At 40.0% G+C, this 24,452-nt stretch overlaps 1 protein-coding gene across 7 annotated transcripts in view; it reads left to right on the top strand.

Moving 5' to 3' along the window:
- The window catches only part of PDE4D (phosphodiesterase 4D), a 1,385,565-nt gene that overhangs the window by 125,516 nt on the left and 1,235,597 nt on the right, over window positions 1–24,452 (top strand). For 2 of the 7 annotated variants that reach the window (XM_077897887.1, XM_077897893.1), the window contains one exon: window positions 271–334. The exons of the other annotated variants lie outside the window; for them this stretch is intronic. The gene's annotated coding sequence lies outside the window, so the exon portion shown is untranslated. The remainder of the gene's footprint in view (window positions 1–270; window positions 335–24,452) is intronic. 7 annotated transcript variants of the gene reach the window in all.

The following is a 24,452-nucleotide window of genomic DNA, read 5'->3' as shown; positions in this document are numbered from 1 at the left end:
GCTTCGAAGTTCAAAGGAGGAGATTAATGATGATGCAGAGAGAAAAGGAAAAATGGAAAGAGAACCTTTACAGAGCACCGATCAGGCATTGAATGGGGGCATTTTAAGCTATGTCCTTTAATTTTCACAGCAGTTTCATAAGTTAATCAATATTCTCATTTTCCAGGTAAGAAACCTGAGTCCAAGAGAGGTCAGGTAACTTGCATTTGGTCACACAAATAGTAAGTGGCAAAACAAACTGAGAGAAACACAATTTTTTTTTTTTCATAGGTTGAGATTTTTCAAGAGAAGAAGGGACAGTCCTTTCTCTGGGGCTGGAGAGAGGAAGGAAATGGTAAGAACCACAGGGAACTTGCGGTGGCAACACTGTAGGAACATGGCTTTCTTGGTGCAGGCAGCCTATGAGGTTATCTGACACCCGAAGCAGTCAGGTGTCAGATTGGCTGCATCAGGAGAGAGAGAAGAGGCTGAACCCAGAGAGATCCACAAGGGAGACTGAGACTGGAGATGGGAGTGATTGGTAGACAGTGACAGTGGCCAACAGGCAGGATGGCTTTGAGTGGAGTGAACGTACATACCGTTGGTTTTTAGGGCCGCATCCCTAAGTATGTAACCAGAGAGGAATCGAATGACCAAGGTGGGCTACTGGGTAGGTGAACCTTAAAAGGTTAAGAAAGCTGGGTGATTCAACTCCATCAGTCTCTAGGAAATTAAACCCGCAGTCCTAGTACTATACTACATCTGTCAGGAGGGCTACCGTGGAGAGAATGACACCCCCGTGAGTACGTGAGATGGCTGGAATGCTTCTAGATGGTGCGATTGTGAATTGGTAGATTCACTTTGGAAGTCTTTTTGGTGTCTGTGAAAACTAAACTAATGTAATTACCTGGAGCCTAGCATTTCTCTTCTTAGGCCACCCAAAATAGGTAATTTTCACACCAAAAGGTGTGTGCAATTGTTTGCGATAGTGAAAAGTGAAAACAATTTCCTGAATTTTGGTACAGTCACAAAATGAAGCACTTTACCAATAATGGGGAATGAGCTGCCACCATGCACTATATGGATGAATCTCAAAAATACAATGTTGGGAGAAGAGCCTAGACACAAAGCAGTATATGCTATACGATTTATTCATATGAAGTGTAGAATTAGAGCTTTAGTGTTGGACTTCGGGACCATGGTTAACTTTAAGGGAAGAAGGTGGCTGAGAGGGATGTAAGGGGTAGAGCTTCTTGGGTGCTGAAATGTTCTAATTTTTTTCATAAATGTCCATTTTTCCCATTGTTACTGTGCAGAACTAAATACCACTCTTAGAAAAATTTAATTCTGGTATACTTAACATGCAGTGTTATATTAGGTTCAGGAACATAATATACTGATTCAACAATTCTATGTATTATTCAGTGCTCATCGTAAGTGTACTCTTAATCCTTTTCACCTGTTTCAACCCATCACCCCACCCACCTCTTCTCTGGTAACTATCAGTTTATTCTGCATTGTTAAGAGTCCATTTTTTGGTTTGTCTCTTTTTTGTTCTTTGTTGGTTTGTTTCTTAAATTCCACACATGAGTGAAATCATATGGTATTTGTCTTTCTCCGGCTTGTTTCATTTAACAATATATCCTCTGGATCCATCCATGTCATTGCAAATGGCAAGATTTTCTTCTTTTTTATGGCTAATATTCCACTGTGTGTATACATATATACCACTTCTTTTTTATTCATTCCTCTATTGACAAACACTTGGGCTGCTTCCATGCTTTGGCTATTGAGATAATGCTACAATAAATGTAGAAGTGCATGTCACTTTTCAAGTTAGTGTTTTCATATTCTTTGGGTAAATACCCACCTGATAGTGGACTTGCTGGATCATATGGTAATTGTATTTTTAACTTTTTGAGGAACCTCCATACTGTTATACACAGGGGCTGTACCTGTTTGTATTTGCACCAACAGTGCATGAAAGTTCCTTTTTCTTCACGTTCTTGCCAAGACTTGTTTCTTGTTTTTTAAATTTATTTTTTTATTTTACCCATTCTGACAGGTGTAAAGTAAAATCTCACTGTGGTTTTGACTTGCATTTCCCTGATGATGAGTGAGGTTGAACATCTTATATGGCAGTCGGCCATCTGTATGTCTTATTCTTTAGAAAAATGTCTGTTCATGTCTTCTCATTTTTTAATAGGATTAATCTTTTTTTTTGGTGTCGAGTTGAAAAAGTTCTTTATTTATTTTGGATACTAACCCTTTATCAGGGATGTCATGTGCAAATATCTTCTCCCATTCAGTAGGTTGCCTTTTAGTTTTGCCGATTGTTTTCTTTGCTGTACAGAAGCATTTTATTTCATTGTAATTCCCATAATTTATTTTTACTTTTGTTTCCTTTTCCTCAGAAGTCATATCTAGAAAAATGTTGCTGCACTTTATGTTAGAAAAAGCACTGCTTGGGATGCCTGGGATGCTCAGTGGTTAAACGTCTACCTTCAGTTCAGCGCATGATCCTGGAGTCCCAGGATCGAGTCCCATATCAGGCTCCCTGCTTGGAGCCTGCTTCTCCCTCTGCCTGTGTCTCTGCCTCTTTCTGTGTGTGTCTCTCATGAATAAATAAATAAAATCTAAAAAAAAAACAGATTAAAAAAAAAAAAAGAAAGCACTGCTTGTTCTCTCTCTAGAATTTTTATGGTTTTAGGTCTCACATTTAGGGTCTTCATCTATTTGAGTTTGTTTTTGTGTATGGTCTAAGAATGTGGCCCAGATTCATTCGTTTGCATGTAGCTGTCTAGTGTTCCCAATACTATTTGTTGAAAAGATTATCTTTTTCCATTGCATATTCTTGCCTCCTTTGTTGAAGATTAATTGACTATATAATCATGGGTTTATTGGCTCTCTACCCTGTTCTATTCATCTGTGTGTCTGTTTTTGTGTCAGTACCATATTGTTTTGATGACTACTCCTCTGTGGTATGTCTTGAAACCTGGGACTGTGATACCTCCAGTTTTGCTCACCTTTTTCAAAATTGCTTCAGCTACTCAGGGTCACTGATTCTATACAAATTTGGGGATTATTTGTTCTAGTTCTGTAAAAAAAACAGCTGGTGTTTTGATAGGGATTGCATTCAGTCTGTAGATTGCTTTGGGCAGCATAGACATTTTAACAGTATTTGTTCTCCTAATCTGGGACCGTGGAATATATTTCCATTTGTATGTATCCTCTTTAATTTCTTTCACCAGTGTTTTATAGCTTTCAAATTCCAGGTCCCACATCTCTTTGGTTAAATTTATTCCTAGGTATTTTATTATTTTTGACTCAATTGTAAGTGGGGTTATTTTCTTAATTTCTCTTTCTGCTACTTCATTATTAGTGTATAGGAATGCAACAGATTTCTATACATAGATTTTGCATCCTTTGACCTTACTGAATTCATTTATGAGTCCTAGTTTTTTGGTAGAGTCTTTAAGGTTTTCTATATGTAGTACTATGTCATCTGCAAATAGTCAAAGTTTTACTTTTTTCCTCACCAGTTTACGTGACTTTTATTTCTCTTTGTTGTCTAATTGCTATGCCTATGACTTCCAGGACTAAGCTGAATAAAAGTGGTAAGAGTGAACATCCTTGTCTTGTTCCTGATCCTAGAGGAAAAGCTCTCTGTTTTTCCCCATTGAGTATGATGGTAGCTGTGGGTTTTTCATATAGGACTTCAGTATGCTAAGGAATGTTTCCTCTAAACCTACTTTGTTAAGGGTTTTTATCATGAATGGACATTATACTTTATCAGATGCTTCTTCTGTATCTATTGAATGGATCTTATGATTCTTTTCTCTTATTGATGTGATGTGTCACACTGATTAATTTGTGAATATTGAACCATCCTTGCATCCCAGGAATAAATACCACTTGATCCTGATAAATGATTTTTAAAATAGATACCGGCCTGTGGTTTTCTTTATTTTGGTAGCATCTTTATCTGGTTTTTGTATCAGGATAATGCTGCCCATTCTATAAAGAATGAATTGGGAAGCTTTCTTTCCTTTTCTACTTTTTGAAATAGTTTAAGAAGAATAGATATTAACTATTCTTTACATGTTTGGTAAATTCTCCTGTGAAGCTGTCTGGTCCTGGACTTTTGTTTTTTGGGAGTTTTTTGATTAGTAATTCAATTTCATTGGTGGTAATAGATCTGTTAAAATTTTCTATTTCTTCTGAATCCCTTCTGCTAACTTATAGGTTTGTGGGAATTTATCTCTCTCTTCTAGGTTGCCCAATTTGCTGTTACATAACTTTTCAGAATACTGTCTTATAATCCTTTGTATTTCTGTTGTTTTTTCTCCACTTTTATTTCTGATTTTGCTTGAGTCCTTCCCACTGCTCCCAGCACCTCCCTCCCTCCCTCTCTCTAACTTTTTTTTTTTTTTTTTTGATGAGTCTGGCTAAAAGTTTATCAGTTTGATTGGTCTTTTCAAAGAACCAGCTCCTGGTTTCATTGACCTGTTCTCTTGCTTTTAGTTTTTGTTTTATTTATTTCTGCTCTAATCTTTATTATTTCCTTCCTTCTTCTGGTTTGGGTTTTGTTTGTTCTTTTTGTAGCTCCTGTAGATGTAATGTTAGGTTGTTTATATACAATTTTTCTTGTATGTTAAGATAGATTTGTATTGCTCTAAACTTCCCTATTACAGCCACTTCTGCATCCCAAAGGTTTTGGACTATTATATTTTCATTTTCATTTATTTCCATGTAATTTTTAAATTTCTTTTTAATTTCCTGTTGACCATTCATTGTGTAGTAGCATGTTATGTAATCTCCATGTATTTCTGCTCTATTTTTTTTTCTTGTGGTTGGTTCCTGGTTTCATAGTCTTATTAGAAAAGACACATGGTATGACTTGGATCTTTTTGAATTTGTTGAGACTTGTTTTGTGGCCTAACATGTGATCTATTCTAGAGAATGGTCTGTGTGCACTTGAAAGGAATGTTTATTCTTCTGTTTTAGGATAGAATCTTTTGAATATATCTGTTAGATCCATCTGGTCCAATGCATTGTTCACTGTGAACAATGGCTTTCATCTTTTTGTTTTGTTTTTGACATCCTGTCTGGATGATCTGTCTGTTGATGTAAATGGGGTGGTAAGGTCCCCTACTATGATTGTATCACTATTGATTATGTCTTACATGTTTGTTAATATTGCTTTATGTATTTGGATGCTCCCATGTTGAGTGCATAAATATATACTATCGGTATATTCTCTTGTTGGATTGTCCCTCTTTTTGTTCATAAAGTGTCCTTCTTTGTCTCTTGTTACAGTCTTAGTTTTAAAATCTATTTTGTCCAGTAAAAGTATTGCTACCTTCTCTTTCTTTTCAATTCCATTTGCATGATAAATGCTTTTCTACCCCTTCAGTTAAATTCTGCATGCGTTTTAGGTCTGAAATGAATTGTAGGCAGCATGTAGATATATTTCACCTTTCCCCCATTCACTCTATGTCTTTTGATTGGAACACTTAGTCCATCTACATTACAAGTAATTACTGATAATTAGGTACTCATTGCCATTGTGTCACCTGTTGTGTAGCTGTTTTTACACTTGTTCTATGTTTCTTTCTTTTCTTGCTCTCCTCTCTCACAGTTTGGTGATATATTTGGATTCCTTTCTCTTTATTTTTTCATATCACTGGCTTTTGATTTTTGGTTGACATTAGGTTTGTAAATAACATCTTATGCATATAGCAGGCAGTATTAAGTTGATGGTCAATTGATTTGGAAATCCTCTTTATTCCCCTTCCTCTCTGCCTCATCATATTTTAGGTATATGGTGACATACTTTATAACTTTGGTTTTGTGAATTCCTTGGCTGATTTTTGTAGATATACTAAATTTTTCTGATTTTGTGCTTCCGACTTTTACTCAAATGTACAGTCTTTCCTTTCCATTCAAAGTGTCCCCTTTAACATTTCTTGTAGGGCTCATTTAGTGGTCACAAATTCCTTTAACTTCTGTTTGTTTGGGAAACTCTTTATCCCCCTTTTTATTCTGAATGATAGCATTGCTGGATATAGTATTCTTTATTGCAGTTCTTTTCTTTCAGCACTTTGAATGTATCATACCACTCCCTCTGGCCTGCAAAGTTTCTGCTGAAAAAAATCAGCTGATAGCCTTATGTACAAATGTTTTCTTTTGCTGCTTTTAAAATTCTCTCTTTGTCACTATTTTTGCCGTTTTAATTACTATGTGTCTTGGTGTGGACCTCCTTGAGTTGATTTTGTTGAGAGCTCTCTGTGTCTCCTGGGCTGGATTTTTGTTTCCTTCCTCAGATTCTGGACATCTTCAGCTATTATTTCTTCAAATAAAATTTCCTTCCCTCTTTCTCTCTCTTCTGCTTCTGAGATTTCTATAGTGCAAAGGTTATGAAGCCTGATGAAATCAGAGTTCACTAAGTCTACTGTCATTTATTAGATTTTTTTTTCTGTTTTCAGCTGTGTTTCATTACTCTGTCCTCTAGGTCACCATTTCCATTCTGCTTCCTGTAGTCTCCTATTTATTCCAGCTAGTGTATTTTAAATTTCACATACTGAGTTTTTCATCTTTTTTATGTTTTCTATCTCTTTGTTGAGGGTCTGAGGTCCCTCACTTTTTTTCTCAAGTCCAGTGAGAGTATTTATGGTCATTACTTTAAATTGTTACTTATCTCCATTTCACTTAGCTCTCTTGCTATAATTTTTTGTTGAAAACATTTTTTTTCTGTCTCCTTATTTTGTCTTATTCTTTGTGTCTGTTTTTATGTGTTAGGAAAGTAAGGTGTGTCTTCTGCTCTTGAAAGTAGTAGCCTTATAAAGAAGAGGTCCTGTAGTGTCCTGCATTATGATGTCCCCTGTTCACCAGAACCTTGTGCTTCATGGGTATGTCCTGTGTGTTGCATGCACTTTATTGTTGTGGCAGAGCCACTTTTACCTTTAGTCTAGTCATCTGCGATGACTTTCTTTGCCTGTTGTGGGCTCAGTTTTGTCCTTGTGTTGTTAGTGGGCCAGTTTGGGGCCACACTGGGCTTGAGTTGTGTCAGACCAGGCATTTGCCAGAGGTGCAGTAGCATGGAACAGCAGGATACTTTCCCATTGTTTTCCTTTGAGACTCTTTAGTTGGTGGGTAGATCCTACAGTCAGACTTGAATCAGCTGTCAGCCCACTGCTAGGCTGCACTTGGACTGGACTATGTGGTTATCTTCCCCTCTCCCCAGGGCATGAGTCACTCTAGAGTGGTGTTGAACCCTGGTGGGACTGCTTGCACACTGCCAGGCTTGTGGCGCTGCCTTGGATGGGCTCTGTCCAAGAGCATATTGGAGGGGGTATGTCCGCAGGAGAACATAGGGGTGGGGCATGTGAAATTAGCCAGGTTTGCCATGTCTGCTGTGGGAGGGGACCTGGAAGGGAGGCCTGGCTGGAGGGGCATGTCAACAGGGGGATGTGGGATTAGGGCATACTGTTAGCAAGTTAGATGGTGGGCGTTAACACTGCACTGGTTCCCACTGGTGTCTATGTGCCTAGGCAGGAGGACAAGGGAGGGAAATGGTGCCTACCAGCTCCTTTGTTCCTGGAAAGTCCCCCAAAGGCCCCTGTCCCTCCTGTTCATGTTCTGAGATGACTAATCAAATCTCCCTTCTATATACCTCAGACACTTTTCAAACTGCTGCTTTTATGCTATATCTCTGTAGGATGTTTGCTGTGCTATCTCTTTAAGGTGGGGGACTCTGTTTTCTCTTGCCCTCTTGTTCTCCCAGAGCTATGGCCACTAATTTTTAAAATTCTGGGTGTTAAGCTCCCCCTTATAATAAGAACTTGGAAATTTTGGCTCCTCTGGTTTTCAAAGCTGAATGTTATGGGGGTTTGTCTTCTCTATGTGGGCTCCCCAGTATGACAGTCTGTTTTTCCCCCACCCTCTCTAATCCCATGGCATCCTTCCCTCTGGCCGACAGTCCTGCAGGTCTGTTCACCCTCTCACCATGTCTCTGCCTTTCTTATCCTCTTCCATGTGGCCTCTTCTCTCCATTTAGCTCTGGAGAGTCTGTACGGCCACAGTTTGGGTTGTTTTCAGGGTTATTTACATTCATATGGGTGTTCTCTAGTTGTATCCATGGGGTGAAGTGAGCTTAGGATGCAGTGCCCTAATTTTTAAAATGTTGTTACGTGGGTGTGTTTACTTTGTGGAAATCTGCTACCCTTTTCTGTACATATATTGTGTTTTAATAGAGTATTAAGAGCAAAAAAATATTAAGGCCTGGATGGGAGTCTAAAATCATGACAAGGCAGTGCTGAAACTGCTGACAATGGCAGCCAGGAGAAAGGACCAAATTACTGAATGTGGAGTCCTTGGAAAATTAGGGGCAAGATGGTTATGGAAGGAGAGAATGGATGTGGAACAGCTTCTTGTTCTGACCAAGTTTCTGTTGGCTGTTGTGGGATTGAAGGTACAATGTTGCATCAGCTGCATGGCTCTATCTGATTCTGTTTCTGATGTCAGGAAAGGCCATCTCATAGTTCCACCCAGTAAGGAATCAGTGGTTTAATTTCAGGTAGATAGGAGACCTGGACAGCTCATTTCTTGATCTTGTTTAATTTTTGCTTGTTAACTAGACACCAGGACTCTTGTACAAGGAAGCTGAAAGCTGCATTATCTTATTAAGCATATTATATGCAATGTAAACGAAGCTTTTGTTACAAGCTGTGAATGTGGCTTTGCCTGGTTTGTAGTCTCCTAGCAAGAGAAATATAGCAGGGAGATAGATGATAATGTCAACATTTAAGTTTCCTACCTGGCTTTAAAAGGAAGGAGACAATTCATTCTTTCTTATAGATTTACTGAAAGCTTCTTTTCTTTTTTCTTCCTCAGAAAACTAGATTTGGGATCTTTGTGTCACTAATATCTATTCACTACTAAGTTATCTTGGTGAAATTAGAAAGGTCATTTGTTTTGTGAATCAAAGGTTAAAAAAAGTTCTTAAATAATTGTATTAATTTCTAAGATTGCTTTCCAAATAGCATGGCTGACCAACTCTTAGCAGTCATTATTAATGAGGATGGTGGAAAATTAAGGTCAGGGTTGCATTTTCTTTCCTTTAATTGCTTCCTTCTCTTCCGGGTTGATTTATTTTCTATCTTTCCTTATATATTGTTTATCCGTAAAGCTGCATGAATTTCTAAATAATTTTTATTTCTAAAGATTTTTTTTTAGTTCCAGCAATTCTGTTGAATGTAGTCTGACATATAATTGTGACACTTTTAATAGATTATAAGTAATCCATTATATAGCACATAACTAAAGGGATCTTATAATTGAGCATTCAAAATGGCACCTTTCAGAATGAAAAGGGATTTTTAAAAAATGTTTTTGATTTAAGTTCAGTTTGCCAACATATAACATCCCAGTGCTCATCCCATTAAGTGAAAAAGTGAAAAAGGGGTGTTATTAATAATTATGCCAGGCAATAGATGTATAGCACCACTGGGCAAACCGGGACGTGTGGTTGATCTTCCCAGAGTCCTCTCTGGAATAAGCCTTGTGAAGGCTGTATTCTACTAGGGATGCTGCTTACCTGGCCTACCCACTTTGACCTGAGTGATTCATAGGCATTAACTTAGCTCAGTTCTCTCTGCCAAGAGAAGAACCATAAGGCCTAATTACAAATATCTGTGATACTACATGACAGATTTTTCTGGCGAAAACCCATGACCAAATATCACTAATAGAATAGCCCCTATTCATGCCTGGCCTCATTTTTCTTTTTTTCTTTTCCTGAATTTCATCTCTGAAATTTCATCTTAGGACTATGAGCAGACAAGTCACAGTCTTTTTAAGGATAGGATTTTTTCCCTAATGACAAGAGTAAGAAGTCCGTATAGCATGCTGTATCACTTTTTACTGGGCCTGGCTTCCCCGTGGTGGCCCTAATGCAAGTCCTGCCTCCTTCCTGCTTGGCTCTTGGATCAGCTGACTCACTCTCCGTCTTGTGCCTTTTGTTCTCAGCAGAGGGAGTTATTAGGAATCCAGAAGTTTAATCATGTTCCATCCTCCCATGGGTTTTGAAGCAGTGGAGAACTAAAGACCTAGATGTCAGATCAAAGGGCCATTATCTTTTCTTTCCTACTAGCTTATCTTCACTATGGCCCTGGGCCCACTGGGCTTCCCACCATTTCCCCAGGTGGTGAGCTTAGTTTGGCAGTTATGAACAAAGCAGCCGGGCCTGCCTCTTTGGCTTTAAACAATGAGGATAGAAGAATATCTGTGATTCCAACCTGGTTGGTTCTTCAGATTGGAAAGGAATGTGATGAGGGAGAGGAGAGGAAGATTATAGCCAGAAGGAGAAGGGGGGACAGGCATGGAGTGAGGGAGCAGAGAAGAGGAGAAGGAGGAGGACAGAGTGGGACCAAGCAGTCAGAACACAGAGATGGAGAAAGAGAAGGAGAGGGGGAGAGAGGGGAATCGACGGGGGGAGACAGCGAGAGAGAAAGAGAGAGAGAGAGAGAGACCGACCCAACAATGACATAAATCTCTTCTCCACCCATGATGGAAAATGAATGAATGTTACAGTAAAGATACTTCTTCCCAAATACCAACAAGTATTAGTGGTCGTTTCTATTTTGTGTGTTAAAGTAGGATTGTGGGGAGAGGGAGAGGAACCTGTTTTGCTCCCCCCACCCCCACCCCAGGCACAGATATTCCCTATGAAACTCCACTATGTATACTCTGAGGCTGCAACTGCCAGAAGTTACTCTTCAGTTATTTCCCAGGTGGTGTCCTTGGGACTACTGTGAAAGCTTGGCCAATTGCATTGCCTTTCCAGCATTGTCGCTGAGGAATGGGAAGCTCATCTTTGTCACCTGTAAACCACAAAGCATCAGCTCTTGGTTAGCAGGAGAAGGGTACAGCACTCTTTATTTTAGATAAAAACTTTATTATTGTTTTTGCTATATTGTAAAAGGGAAGATTGTGTGAGCATGTTCTTTGAAATATTTGCAAATACAGCATTTTATTGTTGGATAAAACCAGAGAATGTGGAGGATTGAAAATATTTCAAAGAAGCAAAATGAATTTCTTTCTCTAAAATGCTTCTTTTAGTCCTACCATCCATGGGTTTTGAGAAAGAACTCTGGATGATATACGAAATTCAGAAGTGCGTTCTCTGGAGAAGGCAGTACTATATCTCCCACCCCCCTCCTAGGGCAGAGCAGGGCAACTATTTCAATCCAAGAGGAAGCACAGGTCATCTTAGGGCTGGAGACTTAGCCCTGGTGATTCCTCCAGAAGAGTCAAAGGGACTCTTGACATGTGTTCTTTGAGTGGATTAGGGAAAAACCAATTTCATTAGGTGCTTATACTTCAGATTCAAATTATAATGACATACATCCTGAAGCAGGGCACCAGGACTCCCACTAGAAGCCCAGAGTAACCAGGTCCCAGCAGGGAGGAGACACACTGACAGGAATAGTGAGATAGGACAGGAGAAATTTCGAGTCTGAAACAACTTGCTGAAATTCACATTCCATTAACAAGTAAGAAAAATGACCTGGACTGGGCTTTTCAGGATGAAAAAAAAAAAAAAAAAAAAAAGAACAAAACACGAAAATGTATTTTCAAAGTTTCCATTTGGTATAGAATTCTTATTGACATAAAATTTCTTCTCGTAAATTACTTTTATCCCCAACAAGTAAGAAATTTGTTTTTGTTTTTGTTTTTGTTTTCCAAAAGCCTGTATATCTGCCCATGTGCCAGAACTGTTGATTAGGCCAGAATGATCTTTGAGGTTAGGTAGATTCGCCTGGGCTTGGACTCAATTTTCACCTCTCTTGGTCTGGTGTGGCACTCACTGATTTCCCTTCATCAGAGGTTCTAGGGTCTGTTTTATCTGAGAGGGTAAAAACCCCGTGCACCGATACAAAATGCCCAAGTCTTCATGACCCTTTAACATCTTGACTTGTCAGGTGCATCTCCCTGTTGGAATTTTTTTTCTAAGATTTATTTTTTCATGAGAGACACACAGAGAGAGGTAGAGAGACAGGCAGAGGGAGAAGCAGGCATAGGGAGCCTGATGCGGGATTTGCCCCCAGACGCCAGGATCACACCCTGACCTGAAGGCAGACACTCAACCGCTGAGCCACCCAGGCATCCTTCCTTGCTGGAATTTCATGTGCCTGTTGATTTCCTCTGTGTTTTGTTTAAAGTCTACATCCGGGGCTCTAGCTCTTTGTGCAAATTATTCACTGTACACTTGGGCTGGGCTGTGGGGGTGAGTGAGAGTGGGAAGACATCCATCCCCTGCTCTTCAAACTGTGTCCTGTGATGTGGGTCTGTGGCAACCCACGGGAAGGACCACTTTTTTCTCTTCTTACAAAAGAGTGCTTGCTATAAAACTTCACTGTTGAGGGAAGATCAGAAATTTGGGGGTCCTTGAAAACCACCCAGCTGTTGATCCATATATCCATCTGATCTCCTCATTATCAAGGAGGGCTCGCATTGCTCAGGCAGCTGTATAAATGAATGATACATGGAGGGAATTACAAAATACTGGTGCGTGATAACGACTTGGCAAATCCAGCATTTCTCCATCTATATGTGGGGAGTAGCTATTACTCATCCTCGGGGGATTGTTGTTGTGCAGCAAAGCAAACGTGGAGCTTGAGGGCCTTTGGATCTTTTGACTTTTGCAAGAGGAACTGGAAATTAAAATATGAAATACATGATCTTTAAATATTGATAGCTCATTCAAATGTTTAAAAAATGCTATGCTAACAGTGTGAGACTCGTCCCCATGTCGCTACTTGCCAAAGTTGGAAAAATATGTTGGTCACATCAGGTGTTGGGTGTCAGTTTGCCACCTCTGCCACTAAGGGATATATGTATGCCCTTAGAAGAGTTGTTCTGTATTATTTTATAGTTGAATGGCAAGCTTCTCTCTGCTTGTGCTGAGTTTTAAAATAATGGTATCATCCATTCATCCCTCTACCTTAGGCTGGTTGTATTGGACTGTACAGAATAAAGTTTGTTGTTGGTCATTTAAAGAAATTACTCTTAGCTCAACTGCTTCCTAATTACCTGAACAAATCTCTCAAGACTTTTCAGTGGGGTCATCCACCAATTTGTAAAGGAATTTAGGTTTTGCACTAAGAGGGACGGGAAGGAAATATTTCTACTTCTTGGGAATAGGGCCATTCTATGTGTATTGGCTGCAGGAGTGGGGATTTTATAAAACAAGCCACTTTAATGTACATTTCTAATATGAAATAGGAGACTTGTTGACAGAAATGCCACCTGTTTTGATGTCTGAGCACCAATGGCACTCTGCCAAGACGAAAGCAGATTTAGGCAGATTTTAAGCTGGCATCTCAGAGAACTGGCACATAGAGAGTTCATGAATTTTATCTTTTTGCTTGAGGATAAAAAAGATATTTCACTGATACCATGGCAGAAAACGTTTTAAGGCTTTATGAAAGACTATTAAAATCAGAATGAAACGTTAAAAAATTCAATAGTTTATATTACTTAATGTTTTATATTTTGAACATATTTTAATACAAATAATTTAATATTATAGTACATTTGATTAATTTTCCATTGCTTTCCTATGGAAATTTTTTTACTGGCCTGTGTAATGCTAGGCCAGTGATGAGAAAGCACAGAGTGTTCTCAGTTTCACTTTTTCCCCTCCTGCCCATCCTCCACACAGCAGCTGACAAGTGTCTTCTGATAGATTCTGGTTTGGGTAATACATGGTGCTGGCAGGGTAAGAATTCTGGAAGTAGCTCAATGGGACACCCCAGTTTGGGTGTCCTTTCTGAAAAGGCAGTTTCATATTTTACTTGGTCTTTGGGTGTTGGCATGCATCAGTCTTAGAGCCCTAACGAGAAATGGGAAGTCAAGAATTCTCTGCTCCAGCCTTGGCAGAGATCTCTATGCGTTCCCTCTAGAACTAAGTAAAACTAGATTTCTATTATGAAAGTTGAAAGGTTTGGCCAAAGACTTGGGCAGATATTTGCGTATCTGTAACTTAGCATCACGTTTTATATGACATCCTTCAGGAAGGAGCCCTGCCACTTAGATTTGAAATAAAATCCACTGTCTCTTCCTTGAATTGCACACCTCATCTTGAGCTAGCCTTTGCCTCATTCTTGTCTCCCATCTACCACTACTCAGATCTTATTTGTCTTCCTTAAAAAGGAAGATGTTTCCTTTGGTGACTCCACTTCTACCGTCCCACTATATTGCCAGTGTCTCATTTTCCTTGTAGCCCTTAATTTAACTAATTTAATTATTATTTGCTTTTCCAATAAAATGTAAGCCTTGTGAGAGTGGGACTTCCTTTATTGTACTTAATTGTTTTATTTTCAGAATCTAAGACAGCTCCTGGCATGAAATCAATGCTCAGAAGTACTCATTAGGTGAATTATAATTAGGTGAATTATAATTTAAAGTTGATGGCTTTACCTGTAATCTGTTTTGTTTATTTTTAATTTATTTATTTGAGAGAGATTGAGCAAGAGAGCGAGCATGCCAGGGGAGGGTCAGAAGGAGAGATTTTCAAGCCGATTCCTAGCTGCAAGCAGAGTCCCACCTGGAACTTGATCTCACAGCTCCGAGATCATGACCTGAGCTGAAATCACAAGTTGGGCACTTATCTGACAGAGCCACTCAGGTGTCCCCTGTTTTACTTTTGATGGGGATATAATTTTATCATTTGGCAGGGATGGGGGAGAACAGGGTTAGAAGATGGTGAGGAAATGGGAAAATATTGGAATGGTGTAATTAGCTACATGATCTGAGCAATGAATCACAGCATTGCCTTAAACCAAACCAAAACAAAACAAAACAAAAAACAAATGTGTAATACTTGAAAGTCAGACTCTACTATAACCCTACAGTGGGTTGGGTGTAGTTGTGCAAATCATGCACACCCAGAGCCTTATTGTTATAATTCTGACAAGAATGGAAAGGCTTGTGACATTTCTACAGAACATTAAATAAACAAAATGGGCTTCAAGTTTGGTTTGAGCCAATTTGCAAGGCTGGTGAGTGCTTTTCCAATACACGAGGGGGAAAACGTGTGTTCAGGAAGGTGAGCAATGAGTGATAGAACCCTTAGCTAGTATCAGTTTTTTTAAAGGGATCTTCCTCTACCACCCTGAAAATCCTTGATGATCTATGTGTTTGTTTATGAATGGCTCGTAAGGAACCAAGGGCAATAGAATTAATCTTTTGGACATCAAACATAAGTGAAATGACATTTCTTATCTGTACCCTAAGATATATTGGACAGGAGATGTTCCATGAAGCTGATGAAATTTTAACTAATGTGGTAAATAATCCATTGAGATTTGACCCTCATCAATCACCATTCTCACTGTTACCATGTGGCTGAAAAGGTACCTCTTGACAGAAAAATATGACATATGAAAGTACAACTGGAAATGTTCATGTTCTCAAACAGTGACTCATCTGATCCTCTAGGCATCTCTTCAAGACCCGAATCCAAAGAAAGCAAAATGAGTTTCTGTGCTTGAGAGATTTTTATCAACACCAGTCCGTAGGAGCAGACAGACCAAATATGGTGAAGGGGAGGGCTCATGAGGATTTTTTGGTCTATTTCACATCTCACCTCTTGAACAGTGCTGATTGGAATCTTCTGTGGAACATGTATTGCATTTCTGCTGGACATAAATTGCCTTCCTTTCCTCTATTTGCAGCACCAATGACAGTCTTGTACAGAGAGCCGAATTTTAAATTTTTGTGGGATTAATAAAGCAGATCAGAGTAGGGGTATCATGGGGGAGACTAGGAGACAGTCTGGGATAGAGGTGAGCTAAATAAGAAACCAGGATTTGGGCTGCGACGTAGCTCGCTGTTATTTGTAGAAGCTTCAGGGTCTTGGGATGGGCTGAGATGTGCTGTGGTAATGGTGTCAGTGGATCAAGCAACAAAGATTTATTTCTCGTTCATGCTGTATGTCCATTGTGGTCCAGCTGGGTGCTCTGGTCACCACTGTCACTCAGTGGCTGATGGAACAGCCAGCATCTCGAACATCAGGGTCTCACCCTAAATGTTCTTGTACAGAAATGGCATAAGCACTTCAACTCAAAACCTCATTAAATACAACTCATTGTGCCTGGCTCCACCCAGCCACAGTGGGACAGGAAGTATAATCCTTAATATAACTAAGGACATTCCCTTAGTATCTTTGTGCTTGGTTTTGGCACAGATTGCTTTACTAGGGTAGGCTGGTTATCAGAGAATGTCTTATTTTCTTTATTCAGAATTATCATTGACTTTTTAAATCATGGTTTATTCCTTAATATATTTTATATCATTGACTGCCTATTTTTCACAAAAACTGCCTATTTTTGATTTACTGACCAGTGCGCTGATTCTTAAATTCTGCCAACATTTATGGAGCACGTCGTATGTGCTCAGTCACTGTGTTGAATACTGCATTGGATGGATTGCTGAGTTATCACTCAGTCATCGCTCACTTAGCTAACCCCAGAAATGGACACATTTCAGTGTAGGCCAAGGTGATTCTCGTGAGGCTTACCCACTTTATAGAGTATTGGTGAGGTTTCGAGGTCATGTTTTCAAGGTATTTAGTACTGGCACTAGTGATGTTGATAATGATATAGCAAGTTGACCTGGATTTTACAGTTCACTTCCCAACATAATTCTTATTCACCTGGAAATTCAACTAAGACTGACACTAGAATCTCTCTATTCGTTCTCCAATTGTGGCCCACTGACTGGGAACACTTAAGAGTTCAGTCCCGAGGACAACAAAAGCACAGATGCATACCACACGCGCAGTAGCTTCTGGGAGAAGACTTGACTCAGCATTATCTTTTGTAGAGCCAGGTACAGTGTTAGGATGTATGGACAAAAGTACTTAAGTTGGAGCTAAATGAACATAAACCCCGAAATCCTATCTTCTGCTCTCTGGTCCCTTGGCAATTGAGGTTGATCTCTTAGTGTTAACTACCCCTCAATCTCACAGATTCCCTTCTGCTGACCACAATTCCCCATATGTTTTTCTCTCCGTAAAGAGCAACCTGTTTACCCAGTGACAAGTTTGTTTTGTAACATTATATATTAAAAGACAGATCTCCTGCCTGAGGATTGTGGGTTACTTCTTGCAAGGTTGTGCGCGCTCTAAAAACATCTGCGATTCAGTTGAGTGTAAAAAAATTCTCTTTTGTGTTTTCCTCAGAGTAACGCTGTCAAATAAGCCTGACTGGGTGAGGTTTCCTTCTGCACAGATCAAACTTTTGGTGAGTGTTTGTACTGGTTTGTCTGAGGAAGAAAAGAAAATGAGTGTGTTTTTGGTATCTGGCTTCAAAAAGCCAAGTCTGCTTTGCCTGATTTTTATGCAAACAGTCACACCTGCTTCTTTGATTCTGTTCTCACCCCCCTGCTCCCAGGTCACAGATGGAAACTGATACAGGAGACCTTGTCCCCTAGCAACAAACCACATCCTCTTTTGCCCCTACAGGAACATTCCATTCACGTGCCTGGCCTCAAATTAACAAAAGGTACTTACAAATATGGAGAGGGTGAATATGAGGAAGGAGCATGTCTTGTTAGGTAAGAAAACGATGTAACTGGAAACATGAGGGGAGGGGTGTGTGTGTGTGTGTGTGTGTGTGTGTGTGTGTGTGTGTGTCAATGGATGGGTAAGATAAGGGTGAGTGTTTATCAAATGATTCTATAGTAGATAATGAGTACAGCTTTGGGTTTTAAAAATCTTACATTTATAACAATATTTTGTTTAGGCTATGTTCTCTTTTTTTTTTTTTTTTTTTTGCAATTTTTTTTATTGGTGTTCAATTTACTAACATACAGAATAACACCCAGTGCCCGTCACCCATTCACTCCCACCCCCCACCCTTCTCCCCTTCTACCACCCCTAGTTCGTTTCCCAGAGTTAGCAGTCTTTACGTTCTGTCTCCCTTTCTGATATTTCCCACACATTTCTTCTCCCTTCCCTTATTTTCCCTTTCACTATTATTTATATTCCCCAAATGAATGAGAACATATAATGTTTGTCCTTCTCCGACTGACTTACTTCACTCAGCATAATACCCTCCAGTTCCATCCACGTTGAAGCAAATGGTGGGTATTTGTCATTTCTAATAGCTGAGTGCCGGGACACCTGCACCCCGATGTTTCTAGCAGCAATGGCCACGATAGCCAAACTGTGGAAGGAGCCTCGGTGTCCATCGAAAGATGAATGGATAAAGAAGATGTGGTTTATGTATACAATGGAATATTACTAGGCTATGTTCTCTTAAATCTTAGTATGGAATGGCCTTTTTTTCTTACGTACGTTTTGTAACTCAGACTTCCCTAATGGAAGACTACAGATGTCTTTATTTTAACACTTAGAATGGAAGCTACCTGAAGACAGGTTATACCTTCACTTGTGTAATCTTCACATAGTATGTGCTCAGTTGATGTCTTTTGTTTGATTGAATGACTTAAGGCAGACCCATTACTCCCAAAGGAAGAGAATAAAAGCCTGTATTTTTGTGCTTTTCTACACTAGGGAGATGACCTAAATATCACATATGATTTCATCATGCATATTTTGTTTGGCAAAAATATGACTTTATTGCCTGCTTAATAAAGGCAGGATAAGGGACACCTAGGTGGCTCAGCGGCTGAGCATCTGCCTTCAGCCCAGGGTATGATCCTAGAGTCCTGGGATCGAGTCCCACTTAGGGCTCCCTACATGGAGCCTGCTTCTCTCTCTCTGCCTGTGTCTCTGCCTCTCTCTCTCTTTCTCTCTCATGAATAAACAAATAAAATCTTAAAAAAAAAATAAAGGCAGGATAACAATTTAGATAGCTCGTTCTTGTAATATCCCCAGACTAAACTTGAATGATACCGTATATTAAATAATGTGCAAAATCAGCTGCATGTTTGGTTGCCAAAGGGTTTTGGCATTTTTCATGAGTAAATTAGGAGGCTGGTCTGGAAGGCTCAGGCTGCAGAATGGCAGGTCTTTGCTACCATAGTGATGTGGGCTGGAGGAGATGGATGGCTATCATATAAAGTGTCTGCTGAATGCGCCATGCCAGCAGTGTTCTCTGGGTGGTACCAAGCACTACTATCAGAGAAAGATATTTTCTTGGCTCATCATAATATACCATAATGTGTCTGATATAGTCAGCCAAAACATGATCATCTATCAATGCTTCTGCCAGCTACCGAGGCTAGCTAAGGGGACCAAAGGCCAAATGCAGTGATCAAAAAGACAGCTAGAAAAGCAAAAGGACAAGAGAAAAAAACCGGCCAGGAATCCATGTTTTGCTTAATTGTCTTATTCCCTGTATTCACAGCAGTGTGGGAGCCTCTTCTACCTTTGGGGGTAATCCATCTTCCCTGTGGGTGTAGGGCCTCTCATTCCCGAATCCTCCCACTTCTGACCATATCAGTCACTGGGCAGCAGACAAGGGACAGCCACAAACAAGCGGAGTGGTGAAATGTGCAGTCTCTCTTGGCAGACTGCCTGGGTTCAGATCTCGGCTCTGTTTGCCAGCCAGGAAATTACTCAACCCTCAGTGCCCCAGTTTTTTGATCTGTAAAATGGAAGAGTAATAAAAATATGATTTCATAGGGTTACTGTGGAAATTAAAAGAAGGAATACATATTTATTGCTTAGATACTCCTGTTAATAATGGCAGAGTCAGGAGGACTGCATATATGTGGTAAATGGAGATGGGAAATGTGTATGATTGGCTACTTAGGCTTGGTCATAAAGATGTCTCAGGAACAGAAGTTGAAGGAAAATGTACAGTTGTTCTTATTATCACAATCTCTATTGATGTTTTTAAAAAGGATTTTATTTATTTATTTGAAAAGGAGAGAAAGAGAGTGAGCATGTACAAACGGGGGGGGGGGGAGGGAAGCAGAGGGAGAGGGAGAAGCAGGCTCCCCACTGAGCAGGGAGCCTGCTGCGGGGCTCAGTCCCAGGACCCTGAGATTATGACCTGAGCCAAAGGAAGATGCTTAATCGAATGAGCCATCTGGATGCTCCACTGATATTTATACTGATATTGATAATATCAATATTATCCATCGATAATATTACGAAGGAGGTAGAAAAAAAATTCCTGTATACCATTTATCCTACTTCCTATATGAGGTAAATAATATTGTACGAAGCTCTCACTTCTTGGTGTTTGAGTTTTTTCAGAAGTTTTTGTTCTCAACTCCCCTGAAAGGTAACAATAGTCAAAAGATAGGACTTTGGTAAAAATTTCAAGTGGAAAGGCACATAAAATTTTACTTTTTGAAATGTAATTGCTTTGGCATAAAAAATAAGAATCAAGCTTTAGTCCCAGGATGATATCACTTTTTAATGAATTGAAATTGCAGCTAATAGAGTTGAATAAAGATTAGTGAATATGGTTTAAAAAAAAGGCGTAGCATGAATTATTCATTATAGGTGTTTAAAGAGAAATGGTGAATTTTTTTAACAGAAATTCAGGAAAATAAGTCAGGCAGTTTAAAAATGAATCCACTGTACAACTTGATTCTGCATTAGTAAATATAATGAAGGTAAAGATGTTATTTAGTAGCAGAAGCATAGTGGAAAAGCCTGCAGCTATGATCAGTGGTTCTCTGGGGCAGGGGCAAGAGGAGGGTACATCCTTGGGATCCTGTCTGACCCAAGGCACAGATCTCCTGCCTTGGATTTCAGTTATTTCACTCTTTTTGTATTGTTGAGGCACATCTATCTTCTCTGGTTCCCTGTGCTCACTCTCCCTGCCTGCTTTCCCCTGGGACTGAAACTCTTTTTTTCCCCTCTATTTCTACGCTTAGTAGATATATTTTTTATTTTAACCAAACTCATTTTTTTCCCTGACCTGTGACAACATGACCAGTGAATTTCTGATATAGGTGCTTGTAGCTCTGTTGATGGACTTGAGTGTCCAGTCCCACAGCTTTGTGCCAGAGGAATAGCAGTGTAACTCACAAAGCTTACAGAGGCTCTGCTGCTATGGCTGGGCATGACCCATCAACATGCCAGTTGCCTTATTTCTGGTCTTTTTAAGCCCTGGAGTCCCTGGTCACATACACTTGGATTACTCAAACCAGTCTAGTGGATGCTAAATCAAACAAATTTAGCGTGATGTACCAACAGTATCAGTGCCATGTATTCGGTCACTCATAATTATTCACTCATTTGCTCAGTGATATTCCTATAGTTACGTGATGAGAGATTCAAGTGGGGTAAAGAGAAGGAAAACTAGTAAATTTCTGAAAGGAAAGGTAGAAGTTAGAAGCCAGGGAAAGTGACTTCCAGGGGACATTTTCCGATCATAGGTCGGTATTAGGATATCTAGAGGAAAATAAAATATTCAGGAGACATATTGTTCAAACATGAATATGCAGATAGTAATATCACTACTCGGGTTTCTCAAAAGTTATGTAAAAATAAGTACTGTAGCTGAAGACAGCCTGTACCCACAGGGAAGGAGTAAAGAAATAGCATTCGAAGAAGAGCGCGGGCAGTCTTGGTCAGGTACAGTGCTAAATGTTCATCTTGATAATGGAATGTTCGGGGCACTTACTTGGTCTGCTCAGTAAGTGCAGCCAGAGAGAACATAATAAGTAGTGAGCCTTGTTGGTGGGAAGCACTATTAATAATAAAGGAAATGTTAACGCTAAAGATCCTGGGGGTCTTTAACTGAGCAGCTCTGGATCTGTGAGACTGATGTGTGGCTCTGGGTCTCCTGCCAAGTTAATGATGGGCCCCCTGTGGTTTCTCCACTCTCTTGGGGGCAGTCTCAGACTCCTCCTGAGGCCTCTCTTAGTATATGTGAGTTGGAGTTGGTGGGGATGGGAAGACAGACGTTATTTTTTAATTTGTCTGAAGTGACAACCGGGCTAAGGGTAGGGATAAATGCAAAGGGTAGAAGTTGATTAAAAGGTGTTTTCTGATCTGGGACACCTCTCTCCCCTTGCAGTGGCGCAGGCATTTAAGGAGCCAGTATGAATTCCTAGGAGTCAAGGTACGAGTGCTCGGGCTTCTAAAGGCATCCGGCCCTCTCCCCGGAGGCTCTGGGGGAAATGGATTTTGATCCAGCTAGTCTGGTTGTGCAGCCCCATATCCTTGCTGGAAACGTGAAGACCTGCTCTTGAATGCTTTGGTACTAGTCTGATGCACAGTGAGCTATACTTGAAAGGTACAGGGAGCCCATAGTGGCCTTCCTTGGGTTGGGTCTCCTGACTGGTCTCTTGAGCCTATTTTTAATTTCTTAGGATATTTTCACAGTACACTTGTGGCATTGTCATTGCTTGTTCTAGTGTTTTTCAGTCGTGGTAAAAATAAAAAACAATAATAATAATTACAAATGGCTTCTGGGGAAGGTTCTCAATTATGCCCGCTAGGTCTCATGGCATTTCCATAATTCATAACTCATCTGTATTAATAAGGGTTGGCTGTGGGAATAGTAATCACAGTGTCTAGCTCTTACCACCAGTACTGCCTTCTCTGCAGGATTTATTGCAAAAGTGGTTACATAAGAGGGTGGATTCTGTCCATTGGACAGCCTAATCCATGGTCAAACTGATGTTTGCTCCAGTGATTGTAAAAGAACAGATTTGGCACCAGTCATATTCATTTCCAACAGAATGAAATGAGTATCCTGGACCATTATTCTCAGAGACCTCTCAGCATTGGTCTGAAAACCAATTCACAGTATTTAATAGCATGCCTTCGTGTTTTCTGTAATACACTTTGATAACAGTATGGGCTTCTTTTCACTTAACACTACTTCTGTGCCTGCTACTCTGGAAAAGAATTGGTCAATGCTACTAAAATAGCATCCCTTAAGGAGTCAAATGTGAGTGGTGATTCACATAGACCTGGTTTGACCCATTTTCTTCCTGGACTCTTTAACTCTGAAGTAATTGTAACTAAATTTCAGGATTTCTTTTGGAATATTTTTTACATTTCTGTCACTTCATGCATAGATACTAATATTTCTGCTGCATTCTCTTATTATATATTAAGCTTCTTGGGAAAGTATATATCTTTTTATAGAGTTTTCCAGAACACTTAACCATACCATGATCTTCATTCTTATTCATAAGCATTCATGCAGTGGCTACTTACCTGTGGTCTAATAAACAGTGGTATAAAAATTGGAATAGGGATCCCTGGGTGGCGCAGCGGTTTAGCGCCTGCCTTTGGGCCAGGGCGCGATCCTGGAGACCCGGGATTGAGTCCCACATTGGGCTCCCAATGCATGGAGCCTGCTTCTCCCTCTGCCTGTGTCTCTGCCTCTCTCTCTCTCTCTCTCTGTGACTATCATAAATAAATAAAAACTTAAAAAAATTGGAATAATGTGGATACTTTGTCCTCTAGTCAATGAAAATTGAAGACTCTGACCTCACGACTTTCTCGGCAAATGCTATTGACTTCTTAGGCTATGTGTAGTATTGTATACATACAAGGTATTTAATATTATAGTTAGTGATATGACATTTTTTTTTAAGGTTTATCTATTTATTTGACAGCAAGAGAGCACAAGCAGTGGAAGCAACAGAGGGAGCGGGATAAACAGGGTGCCTGCTGGCAGAGAGCCAAATGCAGGGCTTGATCCCAGGACCCTGGGATCATGACCTGAGCTGAAGGCACTCAACTGACTGAGCCACCCAGGTGAAGTGAATGGCCCTAGGGCTTTTGGTGATTGGCCCTCACCTTCAGAACAAATACCAGGGCCTAGTCAGTGGCTGCATGGGTATTGCGAGGAAGAGTGTAGCGTGTCAGTTGTGCTGGTGAAGAACATGGCAGGTATTGTACAATTTAGAGGTAGACAGCATTAGCAGCTGGGTGGGCAGCTTCCTGATTGGCTCCTGATCATAGTGACTTCATGATCCATCTGCCTTCCTGTTAGTGTGTGCATCCTACTTGTGGTAAGGCACTGTCTTTATGGAACTGGCCGTGGCCCAAGATGGCGGGCAGCTGATCACAGAGGAAGCAGTGGTTCTTATGGTGGCCCAGTTCTGTGGTGTGCTTTGATAATTAGTTCTGAAGGCTTGGCTTGGCCTCGATGTTTTTCTTCAGCCATTTCCAGTGATTCTATACGTCATTTAATTTTCTGCACACAAATTGTTTTTCTTCTTAAAGTAGTTTTCTTCTTAAAGTCTTAAAGGGTAGATTCTGTTCTAACTTTACAATGGCGTAAATCCAATTGAGCCACGTACTTCCTCCAGAATTTTCCAAGGTCAACTCAATGGCCATTATATTATTTCATGGAAAATTGTGGAAGTACCAATAGAAGTAATCATAGATACGATTGGGACTTTTTTCAAGCCACTGCCAAATGTTTACACATACCTCTATATTTTCCCTCTAATCGATGAGTTACAGTTGGTGTTTTCCCCAGGCCCATTAACATGACTTATAAAATGTCTCTTGA

Source organism: Canis aureus, chromosome 5 (assembly GCF_053574225.1).
Source record: "Canis aureus isolate CA01 chromosome 5, VMU_Caureus_v.1.0, whole genome shotgun sequence".
Lineage (NCBI taxonomy): Eukaryota > Metazoa > Chordata > Mammalia > Carnivora > Canidae > Canis > Canis aureus.
Note: the sequence above shows the minus strand (reverse complement) of the source record. Positions and strands in the feature narration are given on the sequence as shown.